A 26,670-nucleotide genomic window follows, 5' to 3' on the forward strand; every position below is an offset into this window, starting at 1 on the left:
TAGGATCAATGTAGTAAAAATGGCAATCCTGCCAAAAGCAATCTACAGATTCAATGCAATCCCCATTAAAATCCCAGCACAATTCTTCACAGACCTTGAAAGAACTATAATCAATTTTGTATGGAAAAACAAAAGACCCAGGATAGCCAACACAACCCTGTTCAACAGGGCAACGTCCGGAGGCATCACCATCCCTGACCTCAAGCTCTATTATAGAGCTATAGTCCTGAAAACAGCTTGGTATTGGCACAAAAATAGACTGGTAGACCAATGGAATCGAATTGAAAACCTGGGTGTTCACTCACACACGTACGAACATCTGATCTTTGACAAAGCTAAAAATATACAATGGAATAAAGAAAGCATCTTCAACAAATGGTGCTGGCATAATTGGAGACTGGCATGTAGAAGAATGTGGATCGATCCATGTTTATCGCCATGCACAAAACTTAAGTCCAAATGGATCAAAGACCTCAACATAAATCCAGCCACACTGAACCTCTTAGAAGAGAAAGTGGGTGGTACCCTTGAACGAATTGGTACAGGAGACAGCTTCCTGAACATTAAACCAGTAGCACAAACAGTGAGATCAACAATTAATAAATGGAACCTACTGAAACTGAGAAGCTTCTGTAAGGCAAAGGACACAGTCAGCAAGACAAAAAGGCAGCCCACAGAATGGGAAAAAATATTCACTACAATATAGCTTTAAGTCAGAGATGGTAATGACTCCAGAATTTCCTGTGTTGTACAGGGTTGTTTTGGTTATCCTAGGTCTTTTGTTTTACCTTATAATGTTGACAATTGTGCGTTCAAGGTCTATGAAGAATTGTGCTGGGATTTTTATTTACCTTGAATCTGTAGATTGCTTTTGGCAAGATTGCCATTTTAACTTTGTTGATCCTACGTATACAAGAGCATGGGCAATCTTTCCAATTTCTGGTTTCTTCTGTAATTTCATGTTATAAAGGTCTTTCACTTGTTTGGTTAGTGTTACCCCAAGGAATTGCATGTAGTTTGGTACAATTGTAAAGCAGGATGTTTCTCTGATTTCTTTCTCACCCCTTTTATCATCAGTGTATAGTAGGGCTCCTGATTTTTTTTTTAATTTGATCTTGTATCCTGACACTTTGCTGAAGGTGGTTATCAGCTGTATGAGTTCCCTGGTAGAGTTTTTTAGGTCACGTATATAAACTATCATATTGTCTACAAATAGTGAATGTTGGACTTCTTCTTTCCAATTTGTATACCCTTGATCTCCCTTTGTTGTCTTATTGCTCTGGCTAGAACTTCAAGTACAATATTGCACAGGTGTGGAGAGCGTGGACAGCCTTGTCTTGTTCCCGATTTTAGAGAAATTGTGTTCAGTTGCTCTCCATTTAGTTTTATGTTGTTTTTTGGTTTGCTGTATGTATGTTTAGTTATGTACTTGTTATCCCTGATCTCTCCAAGACCTTTATTATGAAGGGTTGTTGGATTTTGTTGAAGGCATTTTCAGCTTCTAGTGAGATAATTATGTGATTTTTGTTTCTCAGCTTGTTTATATGGTGGATTACACTGATGTATTTTCATTTTTTGAAACCTCCCTGTATCCCTGAGATGAAACCTACTTAAACATGGTGGATGATTTTTCTGATCTGTTCTTGGATTTAATTTGCCAGTATTTTATTGAATAATTTTGGACCAATGTTCATGAAGTATATTGGTCTGAAGTTTCTCTCCTTGTTGTGTCTTTCTGTGCCTTGGGTATCAAGATTATTAAAGCCTTGGCAATGACCCTGCTGCTTCTATTTTTTGGAATACTTTGAGGATAATTGTTACTAGTTGTTCTTTGAATTTCTGGTAGAAATCTGCACAGAGGCTGTCTGGCCCTGGGCTTATTTTGTTTGGGAGTCTTTTGATGACTGCTTCTATTTCATTAGGTGTTATAGGTCTATTTAAATTGCTTATCTGTTCTTGATTTAATTTGGTAAGTGATATCCACTCAGAAATTGTCCATTTCCTTTAAATTTTCAAATTTTGTGGAGTACTGGCTTTCAAAGGGTGACGTGATGTTTCTCAGGATTTCATCAGTGTCTGTTGTTATGTCCCCCTTTTCATTCTGATTTTGTTAATTTGTGTTTTCACACTCTGCAGTTTGGTAAGTTTGGATAAAGGTTTGTCTATCATGTTGATTTTCTTGAAGAACCAACTATTCTTTATATTGTTTCTTTGTATTGTTTTCCTAGTTTTTATTTTATTGACCTCAACCCTCAATTTGAATATTTCCTGGTGTCTACTCCTCCTGGGAGAGTTTGCTTCTTTGTGTTCTACAGTTTTCAATTGTTCTGTTAATTATCTAATGTGACTATTCTCTAGTTTTTTCATGTGGGCACATAGTGGTATGAACTTTCCTATTAGCACTGCTTTCAAAGTGTCCCATAAGTTTGGGTATATTGTTTCTTCATTATCATTGAATTCTGGGAAATCTTTAATTTCTTTCTTTTTTATTTCTTCTTTCACTGAGGAATGGTACAATTGCACATTACTCAATTTCCATGAGTTTGTAGTGTTTCTGCAATTTGTGCTGTTGTTGAATTGTACCTTTAAGGCATGGTGGTCTGATAAGATACATGGAGTTATTCCATTATTATTGTACCTGTTGATGTTTGCTTCATTGTCAAGTATGTGGTTGATTATTGAGAAGGGTCCATGGGGCCCTGAGAAGAAGGTATATTCTTTTGTGTTTGGATGGAATGTGATATACATGTGTGTTAAACCCAAGTGGGTCTTAACTTCTATTAGTTATTTTGTTTGTTTAGTTTCTGTCTGGTAGTCCTTTCTAGTAGTGAGTGTGGAGTGTGTGAGGTTTTATGTGTGACTTGAGTTTTAGTAATGTTTCTTTTACAAACATGGCAGTCTTTGTATTTGGGCCATAGATGTTCAAAATTGAGACTCCCTCTTCCTGGATTTCTTCTTTGATGAGTATGAAATGGCCTAATTCATCTCTTTTGATTGATTTTAGTTTAAAGTCTAATTTGTTAGATATTAAGATTGCTGCCTCCACTTGTTTCTTGGGTCCATTTGATTGGAGAATCTTTTCCCAACCCTTAATTCTGAGGTAACATCTGTCTTTGAAGCTGAGGTGTCTTTCTTGTATGCAGCAAAAGGATAGATTCTGTCTTCAAATCCATTCTGTTAGCCAGTGTCTTTTTATGGGCAAATTAAGGCCATCAATATTGAGGGATATTAATGACCATTGATTGCTCTGTATTGTTTGTTTTAGAGTTGTTGTTGGTGGTGGAATTGTGTATGGATTTCCATCTCCCTTTTTCTGTCTGTTGGTAAAGTGGGTTCATCTATTGCCTATGTTTTTCTGGTTGTAGTTAACTTCCTTGGATTGGAGTTTTCCTTCCTGAACATTCTGTAGGGCTGTATTAGTGATGTGTATTATTTAAATCTGGTTTTGTCAAGGAATATCTTTTTTTCTCCATCTATAGTAACTGAAAGATTTGCTGGGTCTAGTATGCTGGGCTGGCATCCATGGTATCTTAGTGTTGGTTAAATATCCAGGACCTTCTGGCTTTCAGAGTTTCCATGGAGAAGTCAAGTGTAATTCTGTTAGGTTTGCCTTTATATGTTACTTAATCTTTTTCCTTATCTGCTATTAATATTCTTTCTTTTTTCTGTATGTTTGTGGTTCTGATTATTATGTAGAAAGGGGAGTTTCATTGGCATGTCTTTCTTTAGATTAGGAAAGTTTTCTTCTATGATTTTGTTGAATATGTTTTCTTTCCCTTTGAGGTGGGTTTCTTCACCTTCTTCTATACCTATTATTCTTAGGTATAGAAGAATAAAACTCAGACTGTGTTTTTTTTTATTGTCTATATATCAAGTTTCACCCCTTGCACTGATTTAATTGTTTCTTGCAAATTTTGCTTTGGCTTTTCCTCCATTTCTTGAATTTTTTGGTTTGTCTTTTCTTTCATTTCTTTAAGGGATTTTTCTCATAATCTCTTTGAGGGTCTCTATCATTTTCATGAAGTTGTTCATAAGGTGGTCATTCTCTTCTGATTCATCTGCATTGGGATGTTCAGGTCTTGCTGGCATAGAGTCTCTAGACTCTGGAGGTGTCACATTGGCTTTTCTGTTGCTGAGTGTGTTTTTATATTGTCTCCTTCCCATTCCTTCTTCCAGTGGTTGCAGAAGGAATCTCTTCTTCTCCTGGTGGGTACAGGACCAGTGTTCTCTTCTGGTGGGTTGAAGCAGGTCCAATATTCTGGCTGCTCTCCTCTCCCCGTGGATGGAAGAGGCCCTAGTACTTGGGCCTTAGCAGTCTCAGGGTGGGATGGACCTAGTCGGGTTCTGCAGTGCATAGTCCCCAGCCTCAGGTCCCTGGAAGTTGGTCTGGAAACAGACCCATGCTTACCTCGCCTGTCCATTGTTTGGAAAAAGGAACTAGGATGATGGCAGTCTCTGGGTGGGCTGAATCTCATTGGGATTGGATCTGCAGTGTGCAGTTCCCAGGTCTCAGGTGGTTCTGTGCAGGGCACCAGAAGGTTGGCGGGAAACAGGCTCAGGCATACCTAGTCCTGTGTGGGTGGATAAATGCCGTAATTTTTCCTGTAAACTTCCATGAAAAATTTCACAGCTGATTCTTTATCACTCTGCCCAATTGTTAATAAGTGTTCATTGACTATAGAATAAATGAAGTAACTGCACATTAATGTCACTGAAAATATTTTTAAAAATGGAATAATACCATACAAACATAAAGAGAACCTTTTGGATGAATACTGAGCAACCAAGTCACACTGAGGAACATACCCTGTTTTCTGGAGTTCAAAATCTATTCAAAACTAATCTATCTTGCAAGAAGCAGAATAATAACCTTTGATGATTTTTGGTGAAAACGTGACTAAAAATTAATGATTTCCTGCTGAGAGATTTGTGTGGTTGCTGCTTGATCTGATTGCTGGTTCAAGTAGCATATTTTCTATCAAAATCTAAAATAACATGACAAGTACATTATTCTGTTTATATTTTATTAATATGCTCATTAACCAGGGAACATGTAGTCACATGGATGCTAGTTTTCTTTACTAACACACATTTATGTATGTATGTATCCCACTGTGGGTGATATAACATTAATGAGGTGTTGAAATTCATAATGCTATGTCTAAACATGTCCATGTTTCTGAGAATCAAATCACCCAGGATATTTAACTAACATAATTGCAAAAAAAAAACTCTCATGGTTCTATGTATAGGGTACAGTACTTCATTAGAGAAATATTAGGAAAGTCTCTTTGGAGTTAAATGTGTAGTTTGAATTAGATCAAACAGTGAGTGAAAGAGGATAAAATGATGACATGAACTGTTAAGCAGGCAACAAGTTTATTTTGTAAATTTTATTTATTTGGAAATGTTGATTTGAGGACATGCCTCAACATTTCACTGTGTTTCCTAGCAGTTCTGAAATTAGTATGCAAAATACTAACAAAATGTTTATTTTAGAATATATAGTCATGTAAGCAGTAAGAAATTAATAAATTCTACAACTGCAGCTGTGATATCTCTTTAAAGCAGGTAAAATTCACAGTGAGCACTTGTTGTAGTACTGTTAAGTCCCAGCCATGAGCTGAAAAGTTGGTTATGCTATCATACTTCAGACCTCGGTGAGCCATGGGCTTGATTTCACAGGGATGTTTTCATAGCACTATCAGAAGCCTGTCTCATAGCTAGTCAAATCACTTTCTAAAAGCACATTTGAAGTGCCACACTATGGAAAGATACAGCATTATCCTTAAAGATTACTAAAATCATCAAACCGAATAATGTAATGCATAGACCCCCAAAGTAAGTAAGAGGACATCTCAATGGAAAATAACATAGTGTAGTTTTCTTTAAAATTAATCTGAATTACTCATTTTGAAATTTATGCATATGCACTTGTGTCATCTACAAGACTAGAGAGTCTCTTGAGGTAACATAATGTTAGTAAATGACAGACAAAGAGCTCCAGCACTCCGTAAACAATGGATATACCTTGACAATGTTTCCCAAAAGATATATGTTCAAATTTACCTCTTTTGAGATAGATGACTATAATCTGATATGATCTAAAGCCTCTGCCTTTATCAGTAGGTTGATCATCTGATACCATCCTTGTGAGATGACTGAAATTATGCAGTGTGGCATCATTAGAAGACATAGACCACAAAAGGATAGCCTTCAAGGGTACTTTTCATCCATACCATTTTAATTGTTTTTATTTTTAAACGCTGGCTACTGCAATGTGACCAAACTCACATGCATGTTTCTACCATGACACTGTTTGCTCCCACTAAGTCCAAAAGCAGTGGAGCTAGCCAAAAATAAATCAAAGCTTCTGAAACTCTGAAAAAGTCAAACAAATACACTGAAAGTGAGCTATGGATTGAATATAAGCCAAAGGTGGTAAATTAGTCACCATCATAGTAAGAGCAGATAATTCTAAGAAGTAGTCATACAGTACATAGATGTTTGTGTGTGTATACATACATATATATATGAACTTTATTCACTTTAAAAGAAATTATACCATTTGTAGATAAATTGATAGAATAGGAGATTATCCTGTTAAAGAAAAATCCAATATGTGAAAGCAAATATCCTGTTTTCACTTTTTCCTACAGCACCGGTATTCCAAGGCAATAACCCATGTTTTCTACACTTAGAGAGATGCCATGAAAGTAGAACAGGGACTCTTTGTGAAGAAGAACTACAAGTGAGAAATGAGAGAAGGGCATTAGAGGATAATGAGAAATGCATTACCATGAGACGTATAAGTACCAGGAGCACATATTTGTCTCTTGTCCTATTTAATAAGAACTTGTTCATCTCATTGTAATGGTTAACAGATGTGTTCATCTATCCTGATCTCGGGGGTGTGTGACAGCTCAGGATCAAATAACTCAGAAGTAAAGCCTTCAGATGCATAACCAAAAGCAGGAGACAAATGCAGCAATTTGGGATGACTGAAAAGAACAGGGATGGCTAAAGGCAAAAGCAAATTCTGGGAGAGAATAAAGGTTTTATAATCTCTTACAGATTTCTTCCAAAAATTAAATGCCCACAACATTAGAAAACTGTAGGTCTTTGAATCTGCATAGAGAAATAAATAAGGTTGTCTCAGAGAACCCAGAAACTCTTGTGCTTAAATGTTCCATTCTGGAATATTCTTAATTACTTCTGCCCAGTGCCCAACTGTTTAAGTCATGGCCAAATGCCTCTATGCTACCTGTGACTGATAATTTGAAGAGTACTAAGGTGTGCCCATTAAGAGTAGCACAGTTTGTCCTATAAACACCTTTGGCAGAGTAACTTAGGCCATCTATGCTTAGAAACTGATAATGTCATAAAGAAAAGTAAAAATTCTCCTATGTCCATGGCAGAATATAGTTATCATGGTGTGGAGTACCTTGACCCCCAGAGTTCCTACTGTGCTATAGAGACAACTGGATAGGGATGCTGTCTTCTTTCATAATTACATTTTAAGGGGATAGGTTCATGTCCTTTCAGAAAGCCGATGATAGCAACATTGCTAAAAATCTAATTAGAAGCTTAGGGTCTCAGAGGGACAGAGGAAAAAAATGACAACTACTGATTGCATTTTCTGAAGGATATGCTCTATGTCAAAGCAAAAGATTTCAGTGGTTAGGCCCTGAGGAATCAAACATAGCTGGAAGCAGGAATCTAAGGGAGTAAAATGCCAGATAAATATGACGAACAATTGGAAACTCTAAGTGGTCTCTGGTGTCTTCTTTGTTGGTCATCTGTATTTCCCTCCCTACCTCACAAAAAAGATCATGTAATATCTCTGTTATACTCGGCTCAGGAACAGTAACTAATACATCATGATTTTCATCCATATTGTAAAACTGAGTAGGCTCTTACAACCTTGCCTGGCATGCAATTGTAGGAGTATCATAGCATGATGCTCCTGGCAAGTGTCTGTATGAGGGAACATGGAAATTTTCTATGCTACCACAGATGTTGTGATCTGGCATTAGCTTGGTAAATATAGGACACTGGATTTCAGTTGTCTGTGGGTCTCTACTGAGGAGTCCTTTACTAGACCACATTCACTTTAAATCAGTTAGCATTATTGTCAATGTGTGTGCCCCATGCCACTGTCATAATTCATCAGTTGTGTAGATGGACTTCACTTTTCTTCAAGCCAAAAATAATGACACGGAGACTTATTATCAATTATGCAACCTTTGATTTTAGCTTACTCTTGTTCCCAACTAGCTCTTATAACTCAAATTAACCTGTTTCTATTAATCTATATTCTGCCATAAGGCATTTACCTCTCTCCTATTCTGTATGTTCAAAATCTTGGTGGTGTCTCTCTGTCTCTCTTCTTCCAAGAGTTCCTCTCTCTCCCCAGAATCCTTTATATTCTCTGCTGCCTAGCCATTGACCTTTGACCTATTTGTTACACCAACCAGAAGGCAGAGACACATCTTTACAATATATAAAAAGATTATCCCACAACACAGTTGCTGTAGTTTTATCCTCTGCCTGTATTCTTCATTCTCTTCGCTTTCCAAAATGTAACACATACTACACACATACACCCACACTCACACACACTCACACACACACATACACACACACAAGAACACACACCTTGGACAATCTTTTTATGCATCATGGAAAGAAACCTATTAAATTTCAGACTTATAATATATACTTTTAAAAGTTACAGACTCATATGCCTGTATAATTTCTGTGAGATGTAAATAATCACAATTCCAAGTACAAATATTATATTTGCCATAAAGAAAGTAGTATATGAAGGGGACTTTATGCTCTTTGTATTACATATATTAAATACTATTTGCATGCAATATTATAATTTCTCAATATACCATTTTCTGTATTTTATTTTTAGGGATTTCAACTTGGGTTTCATGTTTTGAGATTTCATATGATATTACTGGTGATTTATAATAACTGTTCAAACCTGTACTCAATCATTGATGCTCTTTCAATTATTTGAATATATTGGGCATAAATAATTAATTTTTTTCAGTTCTCATTTTAATATTTTTCATTACTCACACTGCAACTTACCCTTCAGCTTATCCACAGAAGAAGAGAAATTTTAACCTACATTTTCTCCCTTTCATTCTGTTTCGTGATGGTTTGAGCAGCATGTTAGGAATGAGCTATGACTCTGGTATAAACCACTCATGTGAACCACCCAAATGCATTGTGTAAATTAGACCTGATATCAATACTTACAAATGGATGAAAACTAAATCCAAAACACAAAAACTCACTAAGGTTTCCAGTTGGAAAACCGAAGAGCTAGGGACTAAGCTCAGGCCTGTTTGACTGCAAAGGCCATAGCTTTTTGCCCTACTAATTTCCTTCTGCATTCCAGTAGTAAAGTCATCAAGTGATGAATGCATATGAACTTAGCTATATATATTATCCTGACATGTTTATATATTTTATTATCATTGAAAGAAGCTAATGGTTATTGCCATATTACTCAGATATATGCTGCATTGCCTTAATGGTTATTGCAATATTAATAAGATATGCAGAGGATTTCTGTAGTGGTGATTGCCATGTTAAGAAGATATATGTGAAAGTTTATAGCCTACAATAATAATAAATATGCTAAAGTAAAATACTGTCATGATGCATATTCTAAGAGCAACATTGCTTAGATTGTATGGACTACAAAAGTAATTTTCAGAAAGTTTTAATGCCTATTAATTTGAAGTTAAAAGGATAGAGTGAAGATGCGCTTGGATGATCTTTCTTTCTCTGAACCCCCGACTGAGTCTGTTCATGAAAATATGCTTTCATGAGAATGTGTTTCTCAGAAATGTGTTTAAAATATTCTTTTTTAATTATAAGTACATTTTCCTCCTTCTAACCTGTCCTATGTATCTCCATCTTGAGTTCCCTCAATTTCAGTGTCTCCATTTCTTTGTTATTACATACACACACACACACACACACACACACACACACACACGTATGTATGTATGTATGTATGTATGTGCACAAAACCCACTCGGTTCATATAATACTACATATATGTTTATGATTGTCAGGACTGAATAACCAATTTGGGGCTTATGGAGAGCATAAGAAGCCGTGAATGGACATGTAAAGAGTGAATGACTTCAGTGTAAAGATACGTTGTTGATATGAGCATGGTCATGTCAAGGACCTTCATATCTCAAATCAATAGTAGTGGCAAAACCTCCTTTGGTGGAGTTCAGAGTCCTGGAAAAGCCTTCCTCAGTCTCCCAATACAAGTGTTTATGAATGACTTAGTATGAGGAGACTGTCAACCAACTACTTTGTCAAGAATGGCTGCATCCTGAGACTGCTCCCTTATAGAAACTCCCTACCTAGATTATCTAAACTGGCCTGCTTATTGTGCTGTATACCAGGAACTCACATCCTCAGTGTATAATAAGACCATCTCATTGATTTAGAAGTATAACATCAGCACACATACTTTCTGAGTTGTTGCTGCTATAATTGCTGCATCTCCATCTGAGTACTCATCACCCCAACACCCCAGCTTTCCTGTGTGTCTGTCCTTTCTGCATCCCCTGATAGGACCATTTAGGTCAGTCCTCAAAGCTATGCAGAGTCTCTTCCCTGGGGAAGACTATTTAATTCTTCTGCTCTCAGGATTCCTTGGTTGCGTATAGTTCTATGTCTAAGACTGAGGACTTCTCAACTTTCCATCTTCTAAGTTACCATGTGTTACTGCCATTGTCTAAGACTGATTTAGGAAACTATGTTGATGAGACTTTATGGTGTAACTTCTCTGAAATTTCTAGAAGACACACTTTCACAGCTAACATCTCATTCCTCTGGCTCTTACAGTCTTTTCACTAACTCTTTCATGAGGATCTCTGAGCCTTAGGTGAGGGACTGTTTTGCGGATATATCAGCTGTGCCTGGGAATCAGCCAATCTCTTGTTCTCTTCAGGTTAGTTAGTCTTGTTTTTTAATAATTCTCTCTTTTTCATGTGTGAGAGCTAAGGGCTATTCTTATTTATCTATGGGTATGTTTGAGCTGTGATTTATACTGCTGCAGAAGAACACCATAAACAAAAGTCAAATTGGGGAGAAAAGGGTTTATTTGGCTTGCACTTCAATATTGCCATTGATCATTGAAGGAAGTCAGGACAGGAATTCAAACAGGGCGGGATCTTGGAGACAGGAACTGATGTAGAGATCATGGTGGTGTACTGCTTACTGACTTGAATACTCTGACTTACTCAGTCTACTTTCTTACAGAACCCAGGAGCACCAAGACAGAGATGACACCACCCACAATAGGCTGGGCCCTTCCCCTTTGATCACTAATTGAGAAAATGCCTTTTAGCTGGATCTCATGGATGCATTTCCTCAGCTGAGGCTCCTTCCTTTGATGGCTCAAGCTTGTGTCAAGTTGACACACAAAATCAGCCATTACAAAGTATAACAATTAGTATTTAGAATACAGTTAGGATTATGCTGCTTTAGTAGAGTGGTAGTTGTATATTCTCCTCCAAGGTCCACCATTTCTCTAGCTCTTGGTATCTGGCTAGGTTTCCAGTAACAGGCATAATTACTCTCTTGTTGAATGTGCTTAACTGCTAGTTTCTGACAAGATAAGTATGCTACAACTGCACCATTAGGGTTGTTGTGCTGTGTTGGTTATTGTGGTTCATTGGCATCATATCTGAGTAGAACTATTAGCTGCTTTTGTCCCTTGAAAACTTATGTGGTACTTTCTGTTACCACAAAAACTAATCTTCAGGGAGGAGGTTTTCAGGTCAGGTTAGACCAGTTCAGGTCCTCAGGTTCCTGTGACCAAAGTGAATGCTGTTTTTAGCAATAGAATATAAAACTTCCACTCCTGGCAAGCAACTAAGGACAGTAGAAAGAGGCTGTAATGTTTTTAGAGTCTTTTCAACAGTCCTGACCAACAACTCAAAATTGATTTTCTCATGCCTTTGTTGGTTTTTTTGCTGAATACTCTATAGTTTTTGGAGGGAGCATTGTCAGCCCAGACAGTAAATGTCATCAACAACACTTGTAAACGTATACAGACACTTACATACAATTTTAGATAAATAAAAATTAGCTAAATTGCTTATGACTTTTTCAATCATCCTTTTTGCTATTTTACCTTCTTTCCTCCTGTATTTATCTTCCTCTCTGTCTTTAGTCAAAGTCCTATAGTTTTATACATGCTCACCCCCATCCCCTTTCAAAGTACTGATACCCTCCTATTGCCCTCTCAACTGTCCCTTTGCTAGCAACTCTTTTACTTTTCTGGTTTCTGAAGTCACTCCTAAATGTGTACTCACAGTTTAAGACTTTGAGCTAGGAAGTACAGAAATGAGACAACATGAAATATGTTTTGTAGCCTGGGTCTCCTTTAAAAATCTGAATAATGTTTCATAGTGTCTACGTACCACAGGTCATTATTCATTTCTCAGATGAATGAAATTTGAGATTTTTTTACATGTTCTTACAATTATGAGTAGAGTGGTAATGAATACATTTGACTAAATGTCTCTGAATAGGGTATCATGTCATTTGGTTCATAATCTAAGGAGACATATAGCTGGGTCATATGGCAGGTTTATTTTTAGCTTTTCCAGGATTCTCCACACTGATTTGCATAGCTGCTAGAATAGTCTGTAATTCTACTAATGGTGAATGAGGCTTCTTTTTTACCACATCTTTTCTATTATTTGCTACCAATTGTTTTGTTGATTCAAGTCATTCTGAAGGGACTAGGGTGAAATATGTTTTTACAACTCTTATCCTAACTGCTAAGAATGATGAACACCTTTTGAGTTATTTCTTAGCCCTTTTATATTTCTTCTGTTGAGGACTTTCTATTCAGATCCATACAGTATTTTCTTTTCATTGGTTCCTGAATGAATGTGTTTTATTTACATGACATGGCCACATCAAGAATTTGATGCTTCAAACCCAAAGGAGAGGCAAACACTTATTCTGGTGAGGTTCCGAGGGATGTAAAAGTCTCCCTCTGATCTAATGTACATGGATTATTGGCCAGTTTTGGCAGAAACTAGCAACTTTGGTTTCCTCCTCCCAGATGACTGTAACCATTGACTGAGACATCCTACTGAGACTAGCTAAGTCTTCTTGTTGTGCTCTATATAATAAATGCACTAGGTCCCTGGTTGTTTGGGGAGTTAGTGCTGCTTGGTAAGACAGAGCACAGCCCAACCAGTCTTTGCTTTTCTGTACATGTGTCTCTTTGCCTGTTCTTTTTCTTTTCCATTCCCTTGCTGCTTCAGTCAGGTCTCCAGGACCAAGCTGTGAGTGATGCCCAATGTATGAGCACCTGGACTATGAGGAATTCACATCTGTCAGACAATAGAAACTCCCAGAGAGAACTATGGTGTTTTTTCTTCAGTAGGCAGAAGTAACATGAAATGATATGAGTCTTTTTGAAATCACAAAGTTCTGCTCTACACCCCAACATAAATCCTCCAGTAAGTCCACACCTCCTAATCCCCCTGAGTAGACACCATCTGTGGCAAAATCATTTCTCCAAATACTAAGTAAGCAAGATCAAGCCAAATTGAAAGAGTATTAAAGGCAGGTTCATTGAGCAAAACAATTCCTGAGCGAATTTACCAGTCCCAGAGATCAAGGCCAGATAATTCAGACATTCAGGCCAGAGCAGGAAAATGCTTTAGATTGTAGGTGAGAGCATGATGATATGTCTTCCACAAACTTGGTTTGTGCCCAAGTATGGTCCAAAGCTGAGCACTTGGTAATGAACTCTGGAAGTGGGGGACTTAGGCAGCTGGGAGTATCAGGGGAAGAACTTACAACAATTATCAATAATATAGAATTGAACTTTTTGCATCCTTTGTTTGGAGACTTTCTGAGAGATTGACGTTCAGAGAGAGAGAGGGAATGTGGTTTCCAGGGCCATGAGGGTCGAACTGGAGGCTCCAACGGAACAGGGGTTCCAAGTGCTCAAATACCTAAGACTTATGGGAAACATCTCATGAAAAGCATGACAAGTTGAGTCTAGAACAAGTAGTCATGCTAGTATTTTACAGGTGTATGTTTGGACATTAATGGAGGTTTTGAGGAACCATTGAAATAAAATAAAAACATTACAACTACACTAGTTCTTAGACTAGGCTCAAGAGATAGACATGCCTTTGGTTACCAGAAAAAGTAAGTGTGGTTGCTTTAAATGACTAAGGAATCAATTCATGACCAATGGACTCAAGTATTCCAACAGTCTCAGGACTCTTTAGATCCTATGGAAAGGGCAGGCTCTGTAAATTTAACCCTGAAATGATCCCTTTGACTACGAGGAGTCAGTCAGACAATTACACTATTCTTTGTAGGTCTACTGAACAATAATCACTGCTGCCTTAAGAGCATGGAGAAATATACCCAACAAAGAAGAAAAAACAAAGAAGCAAAAACAAAAAGCAAATACTTGTAAATAACTGAGATTTCCCAGGGCTGATAATAATTATACCCAGATTTTGTGGGCTGCCTCCACCCAGACTTTGTTCATGAGGTTGAGAACCTAGACAGATACTCTGGAGGGTAGAAACTTCAAGCCCCTGAAGGGCAGGCTAGACCCCATTTCAGGGAAGACAGTGCCTGCCCTTCCTCTTAATGCATAAATGATCAGGCTGCTGGTTGTAGCAAGGACCTCCCCACATCCTGAGCCATCTAAATCCATACCCTTTCATTATCTTTTTCATTAGAAGGCACAGAAGCATCTGAAAAGAAAACACAAGATAAAATAAAAATAAACAAATCAAAATAGAGCAAACAAACAGGGGGTGGGAGAGCCAAAGAAAAAGCACAAGATACTAAAAGGCACGCATTTGTATACTCTGGTTACCAACAAAAATAAAGTCAGAGATCTTAATACATAGGCAAAGGTCTGTAATGTTAAGAGAAAGGACAGAAGGAAGGAAGGAAAGAAGGGGAGAGAGAGAGAGAGAGAGAGAGAGAGAGAGAGAGAGAGAGAGAGAGAGAGAGAGAGAGAGAGAGAGAGAGAGAGAGAGAGAGAGAGAGAGAGAGAGAGAGAGAGAGAGAGAGAGAGAGAGAGAGAGAGAGAGAGAGAGAGAGAGAGAGGGAGAGAGAGAGAGAGAGAGAGAGAGAGAGAGAGAGAGAGAGAGAGAGAGAGAGAGAGAGAGAGAGAGAGAGAGAGAGAGAGAGAGAGAGAGAGAGAGAGAGAGAGAGAGAGAGAGAAGAAAAACCATTGTGGAACATACAACCCCCAAAATACTGGTGATTTCATTTTGTTTTGACCATTCTCTTCTGAGCTTCAGACTTGCCCTCAAGTGTGGCTTATATACCCAGATGAATTCCACTGGAGAAACCTAATTTCATTCAGGCCTTTAAAAGGAGGCTTGAGATAGGTACTTGCAAGGATAAAGCTTACTGTTATATTTTTAAATGTTTTCAGGTTTCAGGCAGGATAATTGGGTCTATTGGAAAAGGTTCAGTCTTTAATCACATACTGTTACTGGATTGATGCTAATGTAGGTCTTTAATTCCAGAATTTATTTTTTATGAAATTGGGTTCACATAAGTATTATTCATATATGTTTAGAATTGTAATGTTTTCTTTATCAGTTGAGCTCTTGATTAAAATAAAGTGTCATTTTTGTCTTCTGATTAATTTTACTTTGGTGTTACTTTGTCAGGTATTATAATAGCAATGTCTGTTTGCCTCTGTGGGAGCCCAAGTCACATTTTAAGTCTTTCTTTTTTATTTAAATTAGAAACAAGCTTGCTTCACATGTCAATCCCAGCTCCCTGTCCCTCCCCTCCTCCCTGCCCCAGACAACCCCTAACCCCCTCCCAGTCCCCACTCCACTCTCCAGGGAGGGTAAGGCCCTTCATGCATTATCTCTAAAGTCAAAGTCTGTCACATAGTCCTATCATCCCGGGCAGGGCGTATGCCCTCCCCCATGTGTCCAGGCTGAGAAAACATCCCCACATTTTAAGTCTTAATTACTGTGCCTGAAAGATCTATGAAATAAAGATGCCTCTGACCTTCAAGTCCCTTGCTCAAAAAATGACGGTTCCTGAAATGCTGAGGACTGCTGACTACGTAAGATAACAAACCCCATGCTTTCACCATCCTAAACGTGCTGGTTTGACCCATTTGCACTGAATATTTTTATTCACATGTTGGAGGGCAGCATATAGGCAAGATGCACATCAGCAAGAATGCTTGCCTCTGATTGGACCTAATGGGAAATACTTTAAGCTCCTGTAAACACTGACTGAGACCATGACCTGGGAATCTGGGTATGGACCTGGCCAGAGCTCCTCCATCTGGACAGTATTTAAATAAAGCTTCCTTCAGATTTGGCTTTAGCCTGTGGTAGTGGTCTTATTGTCTACCGGTGGGAGGAACACTTCCTGGTACTAGTTTGATTGTAGTATTTTGTTGACGGCAGGGCGGGGTGCTCTGTTCATGCCTCATACAGATGATGGGACAGATTTAGTAGACTTCTGAGGGGAAACCTCACCTTCTTCAAGGTGGTGGAGAGAGTGGGAGGAGAGGAGGCAGGGGGAACTGGGATTAGAATGTAAAAATAACTTAATAGAGTATAAAAAGAAAGACAAAAATTAAAAAAATTATAAAAATCCTTTTATTATAAAATGATGCCTAACTTTAAGCTAAAATGTGTTTCTTATAGACAAAAGACAAATTTTGTTTGCTGATCCATTCAGCTAGCTTGTGTCTTTTGATTAGGCATTTGGGGCCATTAATATTTAAAGTTATTATTGATATTATTGAAAGACGAATCTTTTGGGGGGGTTGAGGCAAGGTTTTTCTCTGTAACAACTCTAGTTGTCCTGGAGCTCACTTTGTAGAAAAGACTGGCCTCAAACTCACAAAGATTCCTCTGTGTCTGCCTCCTGAGTGCTAGAATTAAAGGCACATGCCACCACTGCATGGTTAAGACCTAACTTTTTGCAGTAAATTTACTGTTTTATTTTACTGTTTTGTTCTGTGTATTACTTTCTATTTTAGTAATTATAACTTCTTTATTAATTTATACAGTCTTTTCGTTGTGCTCATTTCTCTTTTTAACATATTTCCTATATTTCGTTTTGGTTTTGTCTAGTACACACACACACACACACACACACACACACACATATTTAAGGGTGTTTTGATCCTATAAAGTATTTCTTCTTCAAATATGGAACATAATTATTTTTTCCTGGGTGCATTAGACTAGGTTGGCGTGATCTTTTAGAACTTGGAGGGCATTGCTCCAGGCTCTCTTGCTTTCAAAGTTGTCATTGAGAAATCACCTGTTATCCTGTTGGATTATCCTTTTTACGTGACTTGTGTTTTGTTTTCTCTTTCAGCTTTCAATACTCTTTATTCTATGTAGTCTTTTAACTACTCTATGACTTAGGGTGTCTTTTTTTCAAGTCTTGTCTATGTGGAGGTCTTTGTTCTGTCTGTTTGGGTACATCTTTCTGTAGTATGGGGAATTTTTCTCCTACAATCTCATTGAAGACCTGGTCTATGCCACTAACCTGGGATTGCTTCCTCATTAAATTTAAATTTGAATGTTTTGTTTCATTAATTCAGCATGGACAGGAGAATGAGTCCTATTTTTGTAAGTTGCTTTGTAAGTCATTTACCGCCTCACACCATATTGAATTTTTACTTTCTGTCTCTACAATGTTACATTTTTGGATTGACTCACTGTGAACTAGCTTTGAGTACATTTTATTTCTTCTGGGCATATAACTTATCCTTTTAGATAACTTTAGCTATTTGTAAACACCCTTCTTCCATTGTTATCTGATCCACAAATATATGTTACGATGAATATGTATTATTTTAAGTGATATTTTAGTATACTTTTCAAATGAAAATTGCTGGTATATAGGAACACAATATTTTTATTAAATACAGAAGTTATTGGTTATATTTTAAAGTTGACAGACTGTGCCCATTATGACATTAATATATTATGTGTACAATGGTGTTAAAATGAAGGGTAGTTTTTTGAATTATTGTTTTCCTAGTAAGGGATATATGTAAGCGTTCTTGAGAGGAGTTTTTTCTTCAAATGAAGGGGAATAAGTTGGCACTATCATAGCATCTATTAAAATAGTGACCAGAAAGTGAAGTGAAACTATATGTGGTTGCAGATTCTCCAAAATTGTGGGGGAGGCTACTTCTAAATGTTTGTCTTCAATTACATAACAATTGTATTGCTGATTGAAGCGTTTTGTCTAGACTATAAGAAAAATGCAAACTGAACACCAAGAAAACAACCCATTTCAAAATCAGAACATGGAAACTAGACAGAGTTCTCAAGAGAAAAAATACAAATGGTCAAATTTTTAATTTTAATGTTTAATATCCTTATGGGTCAGCGAAATGCAATTTTACACTGCTTTGAGATTTAATCCTACAAGTGGAATACTATAAATTGGGATTTAAGAGAAAAAGAAAACGTTTCTATTCTTTCTCATCTTAGCTAAGGTATATTAGGTATATGACTTACACTTCAGGGTGAGAAGCTATTGAATTAATCTCTGTTATTTGCCAATTACCAACATTCTGGACATTTAGCATATTTTCTTGCTTGATGTTTCTGTTGGTTGTAGTTCTATTTTTGTGTATGCTATTACCCTTTCTTCTCCTAGACAATACTTGATAATTGTTCCGATTGTGTATAGTTTTGTATTTGGTTTAGAAACTTCTTACTTTGACAAAAGAGGTAAGTGTAGTAGGGATTCCTTCCACCATGACCATGCACTGTCTTGCCTGATAGACGCGGTGCTTTTTGTCTGCACATATGACCTCTTTAGGTCAGACTTGGGGTTCCGTTTACCTGCCCCCCGAGGCAGAACAGAAGTCCATGATGGCTATTTACCTTGTTGTATATCTGTGAATATATCTTAATAAACCCTTGATACTCCTATAAGTGGGCTCTAATGGATGCCCCCTCAGTGTGAGAAATAAATGGGGGGGGGAGTGTAAGGCTTATTTACCATTGGAGGGTTTGTAAATAAGCTGTTGCACTACTATGAAAGTCAATGAAAGATGTCTCCACAAAGCAAGAAACACATGTACCATATGACCCAGATATCACAATCCTGATCATTGTACCTAGGATTCTACATTCTACTAAAGAAGTGTGATAAATAATTGGGGGGGAGTGTAAGGTTAATTTACCATTGGAGGGTTTGTAAATAAGCTGTTGCACTACTATGAAAGTCAATGAAAGATTTCTCCACAAAGCAAGAAACACATGTACCATATGACCCAGATATCACAGTCCTGATCATTGTACCTAGGATTCTACATTCTACTAAAGAAATACCTGCTCTTCTGTGCTTATCATTCTCCACAATACAACAAAAAAGAAAGGAATGTGGGATTTTAATAAACAAAAGAATGTACAATTAAAATATGGTTTATCATCAAATGAAACAATATTCAGCCATACGGAAATTCAAAATTATCAAATTGAAGGTATTTGGTTGGAGCTAGAAAATTATTTAAATGAGGCAACATCAAGAAAAATGAAAGAAAAATACCACATGTTTTTTTTTCATATGTGGGAGTTAGCTTTAGATCTTTAGATATGTACATTGAAATTTGATTGCCACGCCAATATCAGGAAACTAATAAAGGGGACATAGAAGAATTTCAATGAAAGGTGGCTATGACACTGACAGTATGAAGAGAAAAGAAGGAACAATGGAACAGGAAAGATTAAATGCTGCGGGTGATGGGAGGACAGGGTATGCATTGGCATTGGGAATATGAGGACAATACCTAGAACTGAAAATCCTAACACCATATCAATACCTACTACTGTAGAAATTTACTGATATGCATATATGGAGTTTAACTGGCATTACTCATAAGGGTGGTGGAAACAATGCCTCCCTCAGATATCATAGACTATCTGTAGTAGAAATAATAAAAACTCAGAGCCAGATATTGGGGTTCATGCTTCAAGCTGAAGATCAGAAAAGCAAAGCAGCCAGCCTCTAGCTGTTACCTTTACCTCACAGGGAAAGAGCTGTCTTGTCCTCAGCATAGCTGGAGAATAAATATTTCAAGATGACTTTCTTTTTATACTTCTCAAATTCTGGGATTAAAAGATTTTGACCCCATGTTCTGAGATCAATTTTGAGTAGCTCCGTGTGGCCTTAAACTAACAGGAATCTGTCTGCTTCTGGTTCCCGAATCCTGGGATTAAAGAAGTGTGACACCATCTGTGGCTTGGTATTAAGACTACTGGGATTAAAGGCATGTATCACCACTGCCTGGCAATGTGGCTTGTGACTATGCTTTCTGTACTCTCAGACAAGCTTTAATAAATCAAAATATATCATCATAGCTATCAGATAAAAGACCAATTCCATGAATAGGTTACCTATTTTTTTATTCGTGGTGATTGAAGAGCTACAGAGTCCACAAACATAATAGGCTATTGATAATGAGTTTGGTTCCTTATAGAAGTTGAGGGTATGATGCGGTTGCTGAAGATAACAAATATCCAAGTTACAGAGTACAGAGAAATTAACTTAATAATGAGATGGGAGTTGCAGCCCCACTGCCTAACTTTCATTGTGCTAGAAGGTTCTATACATACTACCAGGCAAAACTGGGATCCATGTTAAGGGAATAACCAACCACTTTCTAACTGAATTTAAAGCCTGAGCCACAAGATAGAAGTCTTGTCTAGTAGCATTAACTGGATCAAAGGTGTGTGGCTGCCTAGATCATAGGTCCTAGGGGAGAACTGACTCCTATTACTTGGAAAAATAATGGTCATAGTAGTAAACAGACCCACCTAAAGTTCTTATATTTGTATCCAGAGAGTAGAACATTTCTTCATTCTCATTAGAAAAGCTTCTTTTTGCATCAGACAGTGATTACTACAAAGACCCACAACCCTCTGCTTTCGAGTGCTTGGATAAGATGGGAATCTAGCCTCACAAGGATCAATAGTCATCACAGGAAAAGAGCCAGAAATATTTTTCTTTTTCTTTATTTAATTTTAAAAATAATTTTGCATACCAATTACAGTACCCTCTCCATCCCCCTACCCCCAGGTCCTCTGCATCTTTACCTGAACCCACTCCCCATATCCACTCCTGAGAAATGGCAAGGACCCCCACCAGGAGTCAACAAAGCCTGGCACATCAAGTTGAGGCAGGATCAAGCTTCTCTCTCTTACTGCAAGGCTGAGCAAGGCATCCCACCAATAGAGAATGTGGTCCACAAAGCCATCTCATACACCAGGGATAGATTTACAGAAATATTTTAAGGGCTAGATGTTGTAGAATTCTAAGGCATAAGAGTACTTGGTAGGATGGTATCACAGTTGCACACATGAATTTATAGCTTCTGGGACTGAATGCATAAGGTTTTCATAACATCAAACCATCTGAAGATTCAATGGTACTTAATAGCTCTGGGAGAAGAGAGTCAATTTTCTGCAGCAACTGTAGACAGTTCTCCATACATACTTGTATAGGCATGCATGTAAGCCTACTCAGTAGACATTTTGTTTGTTGTTTGAGACAGGGTTTCTCTGTGTATCTTTGTAGACCAGGCTCACCTCAAACTGAAAGAAATCCACCTGTCTCTGCCTCCCACATGCTGTGATAAAAGGCATGCGCCACCTGGCTCAGTAGACATTTTTAAGAAGAGAGAATAAATACATTTGAGAGGGAATACTGATGGAGAGAAATATGGAACGACTTGGAGGAAGGTAATATTTGATTTAGTATTCATGTATACTAAATAAAATATTTTTAAATAAATAAAAGAAAAAATTCTCAGGAAAGCTCTTTCAGGCAAAACAACATTGCTGGATTAGTGACCTCATGCAATGCTATAGAGATTTAATAACAACATAGCATAATATTGACCCCCAAAACAGAAATGTAAACCAGTTGAAACAGATGGAGGACATTAAAATAAGCCTTAAGAGTTATGGTTAACTAGTATTTGACAATTGTGTAAAAGATGTATACTGTAACAAATATGGTCTATTTGAAATAAATGATTCTGAGAAAGTATGATATCAGCATGTGGAAGAGTGAAATAAGATTCATATTTCACAGTAATCAGCAATGATAATGATAATAATAATAAATTCAAGATGAATACAAAACTCTTAATTTAAATCCTGAAAATCTGAAATCACTGGCTAAAATAGATATAATACAATTTCATAAACAGCAGCAAAAGAAAGAATGTTTCAAGCAGTATTATAATAAAATGGAAAAATGCCCTGAAAATTGTCACAAGGATAATCTATAATTAAGAGTGGAGAGTTAATGGAATTAAAAGAGGACGCAAAGCAGGTATATTTATTATACAATATCATGGGAAATGAGTTAGAGTGAGGAATTTACTGAATGTCTTACTGAATTTGTTACTGCACCATGTTTAGCAATGTGGGAGCTATGTTGTCCAGTATCCATGTGACCAGTTAGTCCAACTTGCCAGTACTAGCCAGCATCTGATAATAGGTGTTGGTCTTTCCAGCTCCAGATTCTGCGGGGAGGGCAGGCTCAGGTAGCCCCTCAGCTGAGAAGCAAGTGGCTGTGCTTGCGGAGAAAGATGTAGGTTGGCAAAGATGGGGGACAGTTTTTATATAGACTGTTCTGGAAGCTGTAATGCTTTGTACGAAAGGCACTGTAGTACATGGCTCAGCTTTCAAAAAAATTTACTTTCAAGGTTGAAGTACAATTTTGAGAAGTTTTACTTGTTACAATTTTGTTTATTCCTGCTAAGGGTATTGCTTATAGTTTGTCATGACATAAATTAGACACTCAAAATGTTGATTTGGTTGCTGTTGATACCAATAACTACTTAGTTCCCTAAAGTCTTAGCCCAGGTAGAGGCACAGGTATGAGCCTTTCTGACAGTGGAGACTACTGGTAACAACCCAGGAAAGTACTTCATCTGATTGGACACGGTCCACCACTGAAGGAGGGGCAAGCACTCTCAGTTTTTAAAGGAGTGTTAGCCTCACCCACAAACACTCTTCACAGAGAAAAGTGATTAGAATTGAACCCTGAAGTTTTCCAAAATGTAAATGCCAAATGAAGACTATATACAACAGAATGAACATAGAAAGGAGATGAAATAAACAAAGCAATATTGGAACATGAAAGAAATTTATGTATTCATGTTATCCTAGACATGGGTAATGACCTGTTCAACCTTTCTATAGTGAATGGATAGCAGGACTCTATCTGAATTCTCTTCAATGTACACATTAAAGTACCTTTGCTGTTCTGGCAGTAATAGTGCACTTGACTTGTCTTTTTCACTAAAGGGTATTTGTTACAAAACAATACTTGCCTAGTTTTGTATGCTAAGTAGACTGTGCCTTGGATGGCTTTACAATACAGCCTTTTCTACAAATGCAGGAAGAGTCATATTCAAGTCCACATATCTTATCTGGTATGTGACAAGCATGCCCAGGTTCCCAAGGTTTACTGATGATGTGTAATCCACAAATATTCACTTGGTAAACAAAGTATCTTTCCTTACCTGACATGGTCAGGGGAGGAGTAAGAGTCACCCATGGTCTGTTCTGCTGACACCATGTGTGTCCAGTAACAGAGAGCATTCTCTGGTCACTGGTCTCAGGTGAACAGTGATGATCCAAATTTGTTAACAGGCACCTCCATGGTAACTTCAAGATTCTACCAGGTGCTGATAGGTTTGGAGGGAGAATGATGTCATAAACCAGCAGTAGCCAAAGGAAAGGTCAGATTCTAAGCCTAAAGGTAGGATAGGGTAGAGAAGATGCCAAGAGACCAACAACATCTATGAATTGCTTAACCTGGAGAGACCAAGTCTAGCTCAGGTCAGCATGACTTACTTACTCCAAATAGGTACCACCTCTAAAAATTTCCACAGCTTCTCAAAATCACAAAGAGCTAGAGACTAAACCTTCAAAACAACAACTGATAGGGGACAGGGTGATAACAAGGGACACTTCATATCTAAACTGCAGCAGTGTAAACTGCTGGACAAGTGTATTTTTGGAGTAGTTATTTGTTAAACATAGGGAATACTTTAAAATGGTAGATAAAATGTTACTCTGGTCTCACTTGATGCAGGTTTCTTTTGAATACATAAAATAAGGGTGTGGAGATAGTTCAGTATTGAGTTCCATGCAGCATAAGAATAACATACTGAGTTTCGATCAACAACACCCATGTACAATTATTCATGAAGTGGCCCCGCTCATTTATAATCGAATATGCAGAATGGTGCAGTCAGGTGGATCCCTGAACTCTCTGGAAAGACTGTCCAGCCCATCAGAATGCCTCCTTCAGTGAGAGAACTTGACTAAGAATTATGTCATGAATCTGGATGCTGTGGAAATGACTCAGTGGTTAAGAAAACTGGCTTCTCATTTAGAGAACAGAATTTTGGTTATAAGCACTGACTGATTCTCCCTGTCTTAGCAGTTGGTAATTACCTGTAGCTTTTCTTCCAGGGGTAGGGTCTTGTGAGTTCTTCCCCCACTTAATTTGGTATTTCAACAGGTATCGTCATTTTACAAGCATTTTTGAGGTGACCATGTTGTTGGGATTTCAGTTGGTGTAACTTCAATGTCATGTTGTCATACACAGAAATCACTAGCTTGTAAATTTAAGAAAGAGGGTATGACAGGTGTGGGTTTGAGTAGGGAGACAGAGAGGGGAAGAAATTATGTATACCATAATCATATGTGAAATTTTACATGAATTTAAATAAAAATAAAACTCACTCTTTATACTATACAAAAATTCACTTTAAGAGGATGGGATGGGGGTCAATGATGGGTATGGAAGGATGGGAGAGTTAGGGAACTGGCATTGACATGTAAAATAAGATTTTACACATAATTAGAAACTAACAATTTCAGTTTTAAGATTGGCTTTATTGAATTTCACACACACACACACACACACACACACACACACACACACACATATGATGAGATCGGTTTCTGAAGTGACGTAAGTTCTCTGACCTCTTACGCTATTCTAGCACCTGGAAGGCAGCTTTGAAAGCTGTGGATGTGTGTATTTGTGTTTGTGCATGAAAGAAAGAGGTAGAAAGAAGGGAAGACAGAGAAGGGAGATGGACAGAAGTGGGGGAGAAGCAGTTAGTTCAACATTGTAAAAGGAGCAAAAGCAGAACCTTCTATGTCACCCTGAAGTATGAAAGCTTTCAAAATATAAATGGAGTAAATTGTGTTAACTTTTACAAAAAATTCATAAAACCCAAATAACTATTTAAAAAAAGACTAAAAAATGCTGTTTAGTGTGGCTTAGAGTATTCACTTTTCAGTTTATTATATTATTTAATTTCAGTTGGGCAATTTTACTGTGGGAACAAGAGACCTTGGCGGGAGGCCCACTTCCCCATCAGCCTGGGAGCAGGTAGCTGTAACCAACTACAGAGAAAACATATTTACTAAAATCATGTTTAGTAAACTAAAAACAATCCAGTGCCCATAAGAAATGTTTAATGGAGCAGTAAGTTCCTGATAAGGGCTCACCTATGGGAACACCTGACCTTGATCTTTCCAATGACTAACCGCCTCTTCCTGACCCCCCCCAACCCCGCCTCTGGTGTCAGGGTATATAGCCAGCTGGGGTAAGAATAAAGCGAAGCCTTCTTTCACTACCGACTGGTCTTTGTGTCATCAATCCCGATACAGTCGGGCATGGCATTTTACTTCTTATTTTTATGTGCAGCTATGTGTTGTAACATAAATCTAAGGTTGATTTTTCAAATTAGTGTGTTAGAGAAATAAGAAGGAAGAACACAATGATTAGATTAATAATGAATGATTAATTAGATTTCTACAAATCAGACCATAGGATGGATTAGTCCTGAAGACAGAAGATAATTTCTTACTGTGTTTGATGCAAAGTGAATGAGTTTTCATATGAAGAGTGGATTTGTAATATGATATTTAAAAATACTATTGAAAGTGGGTACAGCAGATTAGGACCTGACGATCCACAAGTTAGGCTGATTCATGCCGGACAATAATGGAATGGTGAAAGGTTTGAAGAGCAGAAGAAGGGGGGTCTCCTGAAGTTTCTGAGTGTGTTCTTGAATTACTCTTACTTGCCTTATAGATAACAACTAAACTAGAGGAAATAGCACACCTTCACTCCCTTTACAGTTACAATTTAGTATGTTTTATGGACTTTGCTGATATATCACCACTGGTACCATAATTGGTACAGGTTGAGCATCTCAAATACTGTGGAATAGAAAATTCTTCAAGATCTGGTACTTTTTGAGCATCAAGATGACACTTGTTAAAGTAGTCCTTCATTGTTCTAGATAATAAAAGGCTGGAGTCAGATCTAGAGGGAAATTCTGACAGATCAGAGAGAAAGAGGAAACCACAGCATACCTTACCTCCTAAGCGTCTCCACAGAGAAGAGAGTGATTTCCTGTTTTTCCCTGCTTATACACTGTTACTGCCCAGCTATGTCATTTCCTGACTGTCTTACAGATCTCCAGTCCTCTATAGTTAGCTAGTAGAAGTTTTTACCCAGCTATGTCGCTTCCTGCCTGTCTATACAGACCTCCTGACCTCT

At 37.6% G+C, this 26,670-nt stretch overlaps 1 long non-coding RNA gene across 1 annotated transcript in view; it reads right to left on the minus strand.

Moving 5' to 3' along the window:
* The window catches only part of LOC121144323, a 48,591-nt gene extending 24,885 nt beyond the window's left edge, over positions 1 to 23,706 (minus strand). Inside the window, exon 1 of the long non-coding RNA XR_005881658.1 lies at positions 23,603 to 23,706. This is a non-coding gene — a long non-coding RNA (uncharacterized LOC121144323). The remainder of the gene's footprint in view (positions 1 to 23,602) is intronic.
* Positions 23,707 to 26,670: the final 2,964 nt, after the last annotated feature.

The sequence above is a fragment of the Mesocricetus auratus genome, unplaced genomic scaffold (genome assembly GCF_017639785.1).
Source record: "Mesocricetus auratus isolate SY011 unplaced genomic scaffold, BCM_Maur_2.0 Super-Scaffold_100015, whole genome shotgun sequence".
Lineage (NCBI taxonomy): Eukaryota > Metazoa > Chordata > Mammalia > Rodentia > Cricetidae > Mesocricetus > Mesocricetus auratus.